Source organism: Kogia breviceps, chromosome 1, assembly GCF_026419965.1.
Source record: "Kogia breviceps isolate mKogBre1 chromosome 1, mKogBre1 haplotype 1, whole genome shotgun sequence".
NCBI lineage: Eukaryota > Metazoa > Chordata > Mammalia > Artiodactyla > Physeteridae > Kogia > Kogia breviceps.
Window position 1 is genome coordinate 174,283,241 of NC_081310.1, and position 13,244 is coordinate 174,296,484.

The following is a 13,244-nucleotide window of genomic DNA, read 5'->3' on the forward strand; positions in this document are numbered from 1 at the left end:
ATCTTTCTACACCATTAATCATTCTACATTATACCTTCACTTGAAATCCTTCAATAACATCCCACAGCCTAAAGTACTCAGTCATTCATTCAGCACATATTTATTAGGAAATCACTCCATGGTAAGTACTGTGCTAGGTGAAAAAGATAGCTATGATTCCCTCTCCTCAGCGAACCAGAAAGACAGACAAATGGAGGAAATAATAAAATTAGAAAATCACCATTTTCACTTAACTAAGCAATTAATTCAAACAAAGATGCTAAAATCTTAGGAATTTCTACAACTTATTTTCACATACTATATATATTACAGAGAGAAAAGCAGGGAGGGATGAGAGAGCATGCACAAAACTATAGATATTCACTATACTGTTCTTCCAATTGTTCTATTTGAAAATTTTCATAATAATAGAAGGTTAGGGAGAAAATATAAATAAAGAAGCAGGGTGTTAAAACACACACATACATATAGTGTGATAAATTTGCCAGACTGTAAGCAACTAAAGGTCAGGGTTAGAACCTCCTCTTTACAACAGTTTATCCTTACTACCTGACCACACAGCATATGCTCAGTAACTGTTCCATGAATGAAATATGCATTTCGTGTGATCAACAGTTTAATCTAAGTTCTATAGTATATAAGAAGTCAACTAAAAAGTAATATTGCAAGCAACTTCCAAAATATCTCTTTTAATTCAGGATATGGTACTGGGAAAAAAGGTAAACACCTGAAAAAACTGGATCCTTAACTCATACCAAAATAACTTCCAGATGTATTTAAGGTTTAGACATAGAAAATAAAACACTAGTATTAAAAAAAAAACATGAAAGAATTATTTTTAGGGGAAAAACCTCTCTAAGAATGACAAAACCTAGAATAAAAGACCGATTTACTGAATAAAAGACCAAATTTGACTATAAAAAATTCCTAAAGAAAACATAATCCAAACCAAAAGATTAAAAACAAAGTTGTTGAAAACATTTTACTGCACTTTAATATCATGAAAGGTCATTTCCCTAATGGATAAAGATTAAGACTCATAGGTCAATAAAGATACCAACAACCAAATACATTTGTGAAAGCAAAGGATCTGAACAAACATTTCACAGGAAAGGAAACACTAAAGTTGAACTTCGCTCATAAGTGAAATGCAAATTAATAATGCAATTAGATACCATGTTCATACAGCAGGCTGATAAAGACAAAAGGTTTTGATAACAGCCTGGCAGCTATGCTATTGGCCAAAGCTGCCAGACTATGACCTGAGGCCAGAAAAGTATACAAAGAAGAGTGTGGCATAGACCGTATGTGAGCTGAAAAGCCTAAAATATTAATATTTACTATGTGGCCCTTAACAGAAAAAGAGTCTGCCAATCCCTGTAGTAGAATACTATTAGAGGAAGTATAAAATGGTACAGTTGTAAAAACGAGCAACCAGGCAATATTTATGATACTTTAAATACACATACCTCTTGGTCCAGCAATTCAACTTCTAAGAATTTATCCTACAGATATTTCTCAAAAGATCTATGAAAAAGAACATGTATAAGCAGCAAAGACTGGAAACAGCCTATTTGTTCAACAGTGAGGCTCAATTAATTACAGTACATACCTATAATGGAATATCATATAGCTGTTAAAAAGAATGAGGTAACTTTATACGAGTTCTCAGGGTCAATTAGTAAAAATATCTGAGTGAGGAAGAATATACATATATATGTTATCCTACCACTGCTGTATGTTTTATAATTTATGTGTACATACAATTGTTTATACATTAAAATACCTTCCACTGATTTTCTGTGACACCAGAATCAGGTGGCTATAAGACAGAAACACTAACTCTTCAAAGCATATCCTTCTGTATCTTGAGTTTTGAAGCACATGCATCTATTGTCTATTGAAAAAAAATTTTTTATCCTTATTTGAGAATGCATTCAAGCTTTTTCAGAGATGGTAATTTCTAATAAAGCATCTAATTTGAATTTGCAATTTTGCTAGTTATCACACAATAAATCTGTAGGCAGCATAAAATCTTATGAGATTAAATTATGTTAGTTATATTAATATATATAATTAACTGGAACAGAATTGTACTCATTCTTGTGGCCCAAATAAAAGAAATAGCTTCTGTTTCTCAGAGCCTACATCTACAGAAAAAATGCAACACTAAAATTATATTTCGGGATCACACTAGATAATGAAACACTTGAAAGCAAATTTCTCACAGAAGATTCCTAGCTAGCTTTTAGACACTGTAAACAGGCTTGGTATGTTTGAAGGAAAGCAAGGAATATAGGGCTTGAATTGAACAGGCATGAGGAAGAGTGCTTAAAAATGACAAAAGAGAAAAAGCCAGAGGATAAATATATTAGGAATCTGCAAGTCACAAAAAAGATCCCAAAGAGGAATTCCATGATTTACGTTTTACAAGGAACACTCCAGCTTCTGCAGGAGTACTTTAAGGCTATTAAATGTTACAAGGAATGAAGAAGGGAGGGAAGAACACCACACAGGAGGCTAATGCAATAATCCAAGGGAAAACTGGTGGCTAAGACCAGGATAGTAATGGTGGATGTGAGAAAGAGTAGTCAGATTTGGGTATAGTTTTAAAGTAGAGGCATTTCTTGGTATATGAGAAGCTGAATATAAAAGAAGTCAAAAAGAGCATAACAGAGTGCCATTTCTTGAGATGTAAACACTAAGGAAGTAACAGACTGAGAGGGGTAGAATGAATAGTTTAGTTTGGACCCATTAATTTTGAGAACCTTATTAAACCTTCAAATGGAGATATCAAGAAGGCAATTGGACGTATAAAGAGGAGACTCTTGCCAAGAAATGACATATAAATTTGGGAATCATCAATGAAGTTCATGGGACTAGTTAAAATCACCTAGTGATTGTACTTACTACTGATGGAAGAGAGCTGAGAGTCCTGAGATACTTCAACTTTTAGAAATCTGTAGAAAGGAAGGAATCAGAGAAAGAGGCTAAAATGGAACAGCCAATGAGGTAGGAGGAAAATTAGGTGGGTGACGTTACAGAAGCAAAGTGAAGAAAATATTTCAATAAGAAAGAAGTGGCCAACCATAATGAATATTGTTGATAACACATAAAATGAAGACTGAAGATTGACTATTAATATTGGGAAAGGTGAAATGAACTACTTCCTTGACAAGAGCTGTATCAGTAAAAAAATGGGTACACAAAAGCTGGAGCGGGGTGATCCCATAAAGAGACTGAGAGGAGAGAACTGGGGAAATTTAAGTACAAACAACTCTTTAGAGGAGTTCTGCTCTAAATTAAAGAAAATGAGCAGAAACTGGACTAAAATCTGGAGTGAAAAGTTTTTCTGACTTTGTATTTTTGTTTTGTTTTTTTTTTCTTTTTTTTGGTCAGATTGTTTTTCTAAAGATGGAGAATATTACAGCTTACAGTATACTCATGGGAATGACTCAATAAAGAAGGAATAACTGGGAATAGAATTTTTAAAAGAGTGGATATATGTGTATGTATAACTGACTCACTTTGATGTACAACAGAAACTAACACAACATTGTAAAGCAGCTATTCTCCAATTTAAAAATTAATTTTAAAAAAGGGAATAACTAGTAAGTTCAGAGGGAAAATCTTTGTGCAACAGGGCATGTGATCAGTACATAATTTTCCTTTGTGAAAGAATGAAAGGAGCACATGGGTTAAATGCAGGTAGATTGTTAGATTTTGTAAAAGGAGAATGAAAGTTATTTTTAGTAATTTAAGTACACTATTTGTGTCTGATAATGAAAATAAATTTCATGATGTCAAATCAACTTACTCCTTGTCCTCCTTTTGCTCAGTCCTTGCTTTAGTGGCATACTGATATTTGTATACTATACACAAGAATCATTTCATTTTAAGGTACAACCACCAACAAGGAACCCACATAGATGAACATTATGAAAGGGCTGTTAGTTACTTTCATTGCCAATATATTACTCAATTACTTCCATACATTTTTGTTTTAATCAAAGGATAATTTTCAGAACCGAACTAATATCAATTATAGTTTTAACTTCAGAAGTTATGATTCTCTAACAATTCTCTGACACTGTTTTTCTCTCTTATATAAAGAAACAAAGGATCAAAAGAAAAAAAAAACAACACAAACTCCAAAGAATGAAAAACAAATAATAAGCATAAAAATGAGGTAATCTTGGTTCATCTTAAATAAAAACTTAAATCTGCATTTTGTTTCCAAGAGATGATTTATTTTTATTTTCAATAAAATACAATCTCCTAAATAATAAAAGTCTCTTTAAACTATAAGATCAGGAATGCAGTCACCAGTTAAAAGTCCAATGAAGTCAGGAATCTTAAAAATGAAACGTACATGCCTTAAACATTTATTTTTACTTGGAATATATAAAAAAGCACCTTGGCCAATCAATGATGATCAATCAAGACTTTGGAAATGGGTATGCTAATTTGAGTTCTTTCTTGAACAAATCACAGCCATAACGCAATCTTCATGACTGCAACTTTGGTTTCTTTAAAATGGCATGAGGGACTTCCCTGGTGGTCCAGTGGTAAAGAATCCACCTTACAATGCAGGGGACACAGGTTTGATCCCTGGTCAGGGAACAAAGATCCCACATGCCCATGGGGCAACTAAGCCCTCACGCCACAACTACTGTGCTCACGCACCTCAACTAGAGATAGCCTGTGTGCCACAAACTACAGAGCCCATGCAGTCTGGAACCTACACACCACAATTACAGAGCCCACATGCCCTGGATCCCACATGCCACAACCAGAGAAGAGAAAACCCTCATGCCACAACTAGAGAGAAGCCCACGCGCTGCAATGAAGACCCCATGTAGCCAAAGATAAATTAAATAAACAATAAATATATTTTTTAAATGGAATGAGAAAATAAAGACAGTTGCCCCTCCACCTTTTTACTGACTTTACCTACTAAGTCTTTATTCACAGAAACAACAATTTACTTTTCAGAGGAAATTTCATTAGTGTCAAAATGGTACAATAAAAATCATTTAATTACAATGACAAGTACTACTCGAATAAACAGGTTTGGGAACAACTGACTCTTGGTAAGCATGCAATTCATCAAGAGCTGAATCAAGTTGTCTTTGTCTGAAACTACTAGATGCTCCTCAATAGCCACTCTAGCTTCTTCCCTTAATGACAGATCCTCATTCTCAATGAGGCACAATTTACAGTAACAAGAAGAATGGTAATTCCTAATTATGATCCTAAGCTGAAAAAGAATCTTAGCTACTAAACGGCCAATAACCAACAGAAAACTTTTCATGAAAATGGGACAATAAGTGAAACACAACAATCCAGTGTTCTTTCAAACTCCAAGTATCAACCCATTAGTGAGCCAGGGCCATGATTTGTTTTTTTTAAATAGGCTAGAATGGAAAACAAAGAACATAATTCAGAGTGACAAGTAATGCCACAAAACACCTGTACACACACACACACACACACACACACACACACACACACACGTAGGTCTCAATGTAAAATATATTTCTAGCAGTGTTTCAAAATTTTAAAAAAACAGTGGTAATGGATGTTAACTAAATGTATTATGGTAATCATTTTGCAATATATACGGATAGCAAATCACTGTGTTGTATACCTAAAACTAATACAATGTTATATGTCAATTTTATCTCAATTTTTAAAAACGTCTTAAACAAAACAAAAACAAGCACCCCTAAGATAATTTTGCTTCTGATGCACAATAATGCTTGAGGATCACTGAACTAAACAATGCTTCTCAACGATTACTGGATAACAGAATCTCTTGGTGAGCTTGGAAATGGATTCCTGAGTTCCACTTCTAAAGATTCTGGTTCAGGAGGTCAAGGGTGGCAGCCAAGGATCTGACTTCTAACATACTCCCAGGTGATGCTAATACTGCTGATGCCCTACCACACTTTGAGTAACAGGCTCTAGTATTTTATGAACCAGCCATAAATAAACTGCAGGTAATAAATCACTGTACTCAGAGGCTGCACGGTGATCTTCAGATTCATCAAGTCCAATCTCTTATCAGATGGTTGAATTTCTTCCACAAAACCCCAAGTGGTCAACCATCCCTTTCAATGTTATACCAACAAAGATGACCCAATGAATGCTCTACCATACCAGAGATGAACCATATATGACAGTTCACAAACAACCCATGTTAAGTACTAATGAAGATGAATTAGTTTTGTCAGGGAGTCATGACTAAAGATTACAGCTCTCTTTTCTCGTTTTCATTTAAATACGTGTTGTTACTGTGGCATACTATTAAGGTATGCCATTGTTCATTCTATACATTCAATGAGGAGAGATGAGACTCAAAAGTGAGATTCACAGAACGTACTTTCACTAATTTTTGCTTTTATTTGCTCCCACAGTGGGGAAAAAAAGTTTGAAACCAATGGAATACTTAGAACAACTTGACTTTATAACTTACTAAAAGGTGATTAACAAATGTGAAAACTTGAAACACCTATAATAGAAATCAGTTATGTTTTACTAATTTCAATAGTCCACTTATACACTATTAAAGCTAAAATATAATTTAACACACATTATAAAATAAAACACATTAACTATTTCTTCTTCACTGTGAGGACAACTGAAATAAATACAACAGACTTTACTCATTGACATTTACAGTGCTCTGAAAGCAATGACCAAGAAGATCAGAGACATCAATAAATGGATATATTCAGCATGTACCCCAAAATTGTCCAGGGTCTATTAAAACTGAAGCATATCACTTCAACAGAATATTGTATATTTTAATGGAGTAAAATGTTTATATGTTTTTATAACGTTTCAGAGAACATATTTCTTCTCTAAGTAGAAAACAATGAAATTTTAACAAAACAAAAGCAAAAGTAATTTATGCTAATAGTTGCAAAAGCACAATGCCACAGAGGTATGGAGAGACAGTTCCAACTGTGTCCCAAACTACAGTTTTACAACGTTCCTGCTATTAGTGCTAATTCTAAAACTTCTCTAATATATTGACAGATAAACAAGGATATGTTCCAGTCCTGAACCTAATTTTTTATCCCTTTTAACCGGGAAAAAATGCAATGTTAAAATAATCATTTTTAAGGGCTTTAAACTGTAGAAACATAGTAACTTGCACTTTTCCCCCTTCAATGGCATTAGTAAACTTATAACAATTCCACGCTGTTACTCTCATGAACTCATTAAACACAAGATACACCAATTCTACTGGAACATATTACCTGCGACAAGGGTCAACAGAGATTTAAACAAAGAAAGAAAAAGTCCTACTTGAACAATTTTATAGTAGGGGTTGGTAAACTACAACCCTTGACCAAGGGATGGCCCCTGAGCTAAAAATAGTTACTACATTTTTGAGAGAGTAGAAGAAAGACAAAAGAGAGGGGAGGGGGAGGGAGGAAGAGGAGGAAGAGAAGAATACACAGGAGACCATATTTTCTGACTACACCCAACAGAGCTCAAATGTTTACTATTTGGCCCTTTTCAGAAAAGATTTCCTGAGCCCTACCTATACCAATATTGCTGAATGTAGCTCACACAGTATAACTGCATCATGCTAGAAAAGTATATGAAGCTAAAGAGGCCTAGGAAAGCCCTTAGGGCAATTATCTACAGAACTATTTGTGAGTTATATCCAAAATGATTTAGAACAGGGCTTCCCTGGTGGCTCAGTGGTTAAGAACTGCCTGCTAAGACAGGGGACACGGGTTCGAGCCCTGGTCTGGGAAGATCATTACATGCTGTGGAGCAACTAAGCCCGTGCACCACAACTACTGAGCCTGTGCTCTAGAGGCTGCAAGCCACAACTACTGAACCTGAGTGCCACAACTACCAAAGCCCGCATGCCTAGAGCCCATGCTCCACAAGGAGAAGCTGCCACATGAGAAGCCTGCACACCGCAATGAATAGTAGCCCCCGCTGGCCACAACTAGAGAAAAGCCCGCACACAGAAACGAAGACCCAACGCAGACAAAAATAAAACAAAAAATAAAATTAAAAAAACTTTTTAATGATTTAGAATAAAGAAATTGTAAATTAGGCACTAGCTACAATCCACTGTCATAAAACTCTACTTCCAGCTGTGACATAGTACTGATAGCACAATAATCCTCCTGTTGTGAATAAAAACCTTGACAAAATATATAAAACAAATGTATTCAAAGTATGGACAACAATCAACAAAAGACTGTGACCTGTGAGAAAACAAACTAATGAGGTGACTGTCCTAGGCTTTCTGCCTGGGTACATATAGCAAGTTCCAGTACAGAGAGGGAAAACTCAAGTAGAGAACACCAGTCTCAATAAACTGAGGAGACAACAGACTAAGAAACCTAAAGGAGCTGGTATTTGCAGGACAGATTACCAAAGAAAAGACAAAGACCCACTGAAAGAGGACTAGAAATTCTTTGCCTGAACAGTAAACCACACATGAGACAGTGGGGAAGGTTATGCTTGTGTGATGTAAGGGAATATATGGGAACTCTGTACATTCTGCTCAATTTTGCTGTGAAATTTTAAAATGCTCTAAAAATTAAAGTCTATTTTTACAAAAGAAAAAGAGACCTTGTCAAACAACTGGGAGAATCAATGGAGACCTCTAAAAAGTCACACATTAAAAGTAGGGCTAGGGGGACTTCACTGGTGGTCCAGTGGTTAAGATTCCACACTCCCAATGCAGGGGACCACGGTTCAATCCCGAGTCAGGGAATTAGATCCCGCATTCCGCAACTAGAAGATCCTGCATGCTGCAACTAAACACCCCACAGGCGGCAGCGAAGATCCCGTGTGCTGCAACTAAGACCTGGTAGAGCCAAAAATATAAAGATGCACACGTAGAGAATGGACTTGAGGACATGGGAGGGAGGGGAAGCTGGGATGAAGTGAGAGAGTAGCACTGACATATATAAACTACCAAATGTAAAATAGATAGCTAGTGGGAAGCAGCTGCATAGCAGAGGGAGATCAGCTCGGTGCTCTGTGACCACCTAGACGGATGGGATAGGGAGGGTGGGATGTAGGCACAAGAGGCAGGCAGGGTGTATGGGGATATATGTATACATATAGCTGATTCACTTTGTTATACAGCAGAAACTAACACAACATTGTAAAGCAATTATACTCCAATAAAGATGTTAAAAAAAAAAAACTCAAAAAAAGATCAAGCTGATCCAAAGCAAACAAACTGCATGTCAGAATGAAAATCAACAATCCTAAAGGAAAGAGAATATAGAATATAAAATATAATCTGATATTCAACAATGTAACAGTGTAACCTAGCATCCAATCAAACATTATCACACATTTGAAAAAGCAAGACATGAGAGCCATAGCCAGAAGACAATTCAGCCAATGGAAATGGGGCCAGAAATAATACAAATGATGGAATTAGAATTACCACAAAGGACTTGAAAAGTTATAAAAAAAGTATAAAGATTTAATGGAAAACATGAACTTGATGATAATAAAATTAGAAACTGTATTTTTTACAGTTTAAACTGAAAAATATAGCTGAAATGAAAAATCAACTGAATGGGTTAATTGCACATTAGACCATGTAGAAGAAAATAACAGTGAAATAGGAAGAGAGGGCAGTAAAAAATTATATAGAAAGAAGCACAGAGAGTTTAAGGTTGAAAAATAACGAAGTGTCAGATATGTGATACAATATTAAGCAGGCTAACATATTTAATTGGAGTTGGAGAGATGGGTATTTGAAGAAATAAATACTTTCTAAAGCAGCTGAACCTAAAAGTGCCAGGAAAAAAATCTTGTCAACCTAGAATTCTATAACAAGAGAAACTAATCTTCAAAAAGGAAGATGAAATAAAAATATTTTTAGATGAAAGCTGGAAGAATATGTTACCAACAGACCTGCATGACAAGAAATGTTAAAGTTCTTTAGCTAGAAGGAAAAAGACACCTGATGGAAACTTGAATCTCAACAAGAGAATGAACACTGGAAACTAACAGAATTAAAAGCAAAAACAGATAACCCCATAGTAATATTTTAATGGTTCAACATTTCTCTGCCAGTAATTGAACAGTCAAAAAATCAAGAAAAATATAGAAGACCTGAAAAGATGCTGTCAATCAATTAAACCTAAATGACATTTATAAAATGTTAACCCCAAAATGGCAGAACACATATTCTTTTCCAATACACATGGAACAATCACCAACACTGATCACATGATAAATGATGGAAATATTGCACAGTAAAATTATCAAATAATGGAACTCATACAGAATATCTACTTTGATCAAAATGTACTTGATAACAAAAGCATATGTGGAAAACCCCCAAATATTTAGAAATACTTCTTTGAAAAAAGCCATAGGTCAAAGAAGAAATCACAAGGAAATTTAGAAAATATTATGAACTTAATGGCAATGAAAACACAACTTAGCAAAATTTGAAAAGTGCAGTAAAAGAAGTCCTCAGAGGGAAACATGGATTTATACAATTCTATCAAGAAAAATTCTAAAATCTATGACCTAAACTTCTGGCTTCAGAAGCAAGAAAAAGATCAAATTAAGCACAAAGTAGAAGGAAAAGTAAAGATAAAAGAAAAATATATGTAATAGAAAATAAACAGTGACAAAAAACTAAGGAAACCAAGAGCAAGATCTTTGAAAAGAACAAAAATGATAAACTCCTAGACAAACTGACCATACACAGAGAGAAGTACAAAAGGCAAACAAGTACATGAAAAAGATGTTCAACATCACTAATCATCTGGGAAATACAAGTGAAAATTACTATCACCTCACACCCAGTAGACTTGATTACCATCAAAAGGACAAAATAACCACAATGGTGAGGATGTGGACAAATTGGAACCCTTGTGCACTAGTGGTGTGGATGCAAAATGGTAGAGATGTTATGGAAAACAGTATGGCAGTTCCTCAAAAAGTTGAAAATAGAATTACCATATGATCTAAAAAGAATTAAAAGCACAGTCTGTAAGAGATATTTATATTTGTACACCATGTTCATTGCAGCATTATTCACAATAGCTTAAAGATGGAAATAATCCAAGTGTCCACTGATGAATAAACTGATAAAATGTGATATATTCATACAACGGAATATTACTCAGCCTTAAAAAAATAAATTCTGACATATGCTTCAACATAGATATACCTCAAGGACATTATGCTAAATGAAATAAGCCAGTCCCATAAAGACAATATGACTCCATTTATATGAGGTACCCAGAGTAGTCAAATTCATACAGACAGACAGTAAAAAGGTGGTTGACACAGTTGCAAGGAGAAACAGGGAGCTGTCTAGTAAGTACAGAATTTCAGTTTCGGGGACTTCCCTGGTGATCCAGTGGCTAAGAGCTCCCAATATAGGGGGCACAGGTGCAATCCCTGGTGAGGGAACTAGATCCCACACAATTCAACGCAGATCCCGCATGCCATAACTAAGACAGGGCACAGCCAAATTAATAAATAACTATTTTTTTAAAAAAGAATTTCAGTTTTGCAAGATGAAAAGTTATGGAGGTTGGCTGCACAACAATATGACTGTGATTAACACTATTCAACAGGACACTTAAAAATGATAAAATGGTAAATTTTAGTTTATGTATATTTTACCCTTAAAATATTTTAATGAAAAAATACAAAGAGAGTTGAGGGGGAGGAAACGAGACAAAGAGAAGATGACACAAATTACCAATCTCAGGAGTAAAAGAGCACTAAAGATTTCATTACAGAGTAAAAATAAATTAAGAAAAAATTATAAACAACTTTGTATCTCCATATATACGTGTCTCTCTCTCTCTCTCTCTCTCTCTCTCTCTCTCTCTCTCTCTCTCTATATATATATATATATATATATATATATATATATTTTTTTTTTTTTTTTTTTTTTTTTTTTTTTTTTTTGCCACACTGTGAAGCTTGCAGGATCTTAGTTCACAGACCACAGATCGAACCTGGGCCCCCTGCACTAGAAGTACAGAGTCCTAACCACTGGACCCCAGGGAATTTCCTACAAACAACTTTATAGAAACAAATTTCTTTTTTTTTTCTTTTTTTTTTTTTTTTGCAGTACGTGGGCCTCTTACTGCTGTGGCCCCTCCTGTTGCGGAGTACAGGCTCTGGACGCGCAGGCTCAGCGGCCATGGCTCACAGGCCCAACCACTCCGCGGCATGTGGGATCTTCCCAGACTGGGGCATGAACCCGTGTCCCCTGCATTGGCAGGCGGACTCTCAACCATGGCACCACCAGGGAAGCCCTAGAAACAAATTTTAAAACTATGAACAACTTTATGACAGTACATTTAAAATTTATTAACAATTTTATAGAAATGAATTTACAACTTAGAGCTACAACAGCCACTGCAGTAAGCCACCAGCCACCTGTGAAAATTTAAATAAAATTAAAACTGCAGCTCTGCACTCATCACATTTCAAGTACTCAAATGCCACAGGAAGTCAGTAGCTATTGTACTTTAAGAGTGTACATATAGAACATTTCAACTGTCACAGAAAGTTCTACCAGACTGTGCTGTCTTATGAGAAAATGTCTTGAAAGGTGCAAATTACACAGAAGAAATAGAAAATATGAACAACATCAAGCCCAGATGACATAAACTAAGTAAAATATTTAAGGAAGAATAATACCCATCTTGAATGAACTCTTTCAGCAAATGTAAGGGAAAGGAGCACTTCCTAACTAATTGTATGAAGCCATTATCACCCTGGAATCAAAGCCAGAGAAAGACATGACAACAAAAGAGAACTACATACCAATATCCTTCATAAACATAGGTACATAAAAATCAGCATACTTAAAATATTAGCAAATTGAGATTTAAAAGATACAAAACAAATAATAGATCATGACAAAGTAGGATTTATCCTATGAATGCAAGGTGGGTTTAAGATTCAAAAATCAATTCACCACATTAACACAATAAAGAAAACCATGATCATTTCAGCAGATGAAGACAAATCATTTGACAAAATATTCATTCATTGAAAAAAATCATTCAGCAAATATACAGAAAAGGTCCTTGGCCTGAGAAAAGGCAGCTACAAAAATAATAATGATCAACTGGAAACTTTTTAAAAATGTTTTAATCATTAGAATAAAAAATAGGAATATTACATTTCAAGTTAGTAAGGAAAGAATGATTATTCACTAACATGGAAAAGATAAATTGACTAGTCCTATGGGGGAA

General features: G+C 34.9%; 1 protein-coding gene across 8 annotated transcripts in view; it reads right to left on the bottom strand.

The window, feature by feature from the left end:
• Positions 1-13,244, bottom strand: part of ZMYM4 (zinc finger MYM-type containing 4) — a 171,301-nt gene that overhangs the window by 64,767 nt on the left and 93,290 nt on the right. Inside the window, exon 3 of one of the 8 annotated variants that reach the window (XM_067011729.1) lies at positions 1,470-1,527. The exons of the other annotated variants lie outside the window; for them this stretch is intronic. The gene's annotated coding sequence lies outside the window, so the exon portion shown is untranslated. The remainder of the gene's footprint in view (positions 1-1,469; positions 1,528-13,244) is intronic. 8 annotated transcript variants of the gene reach the window in all.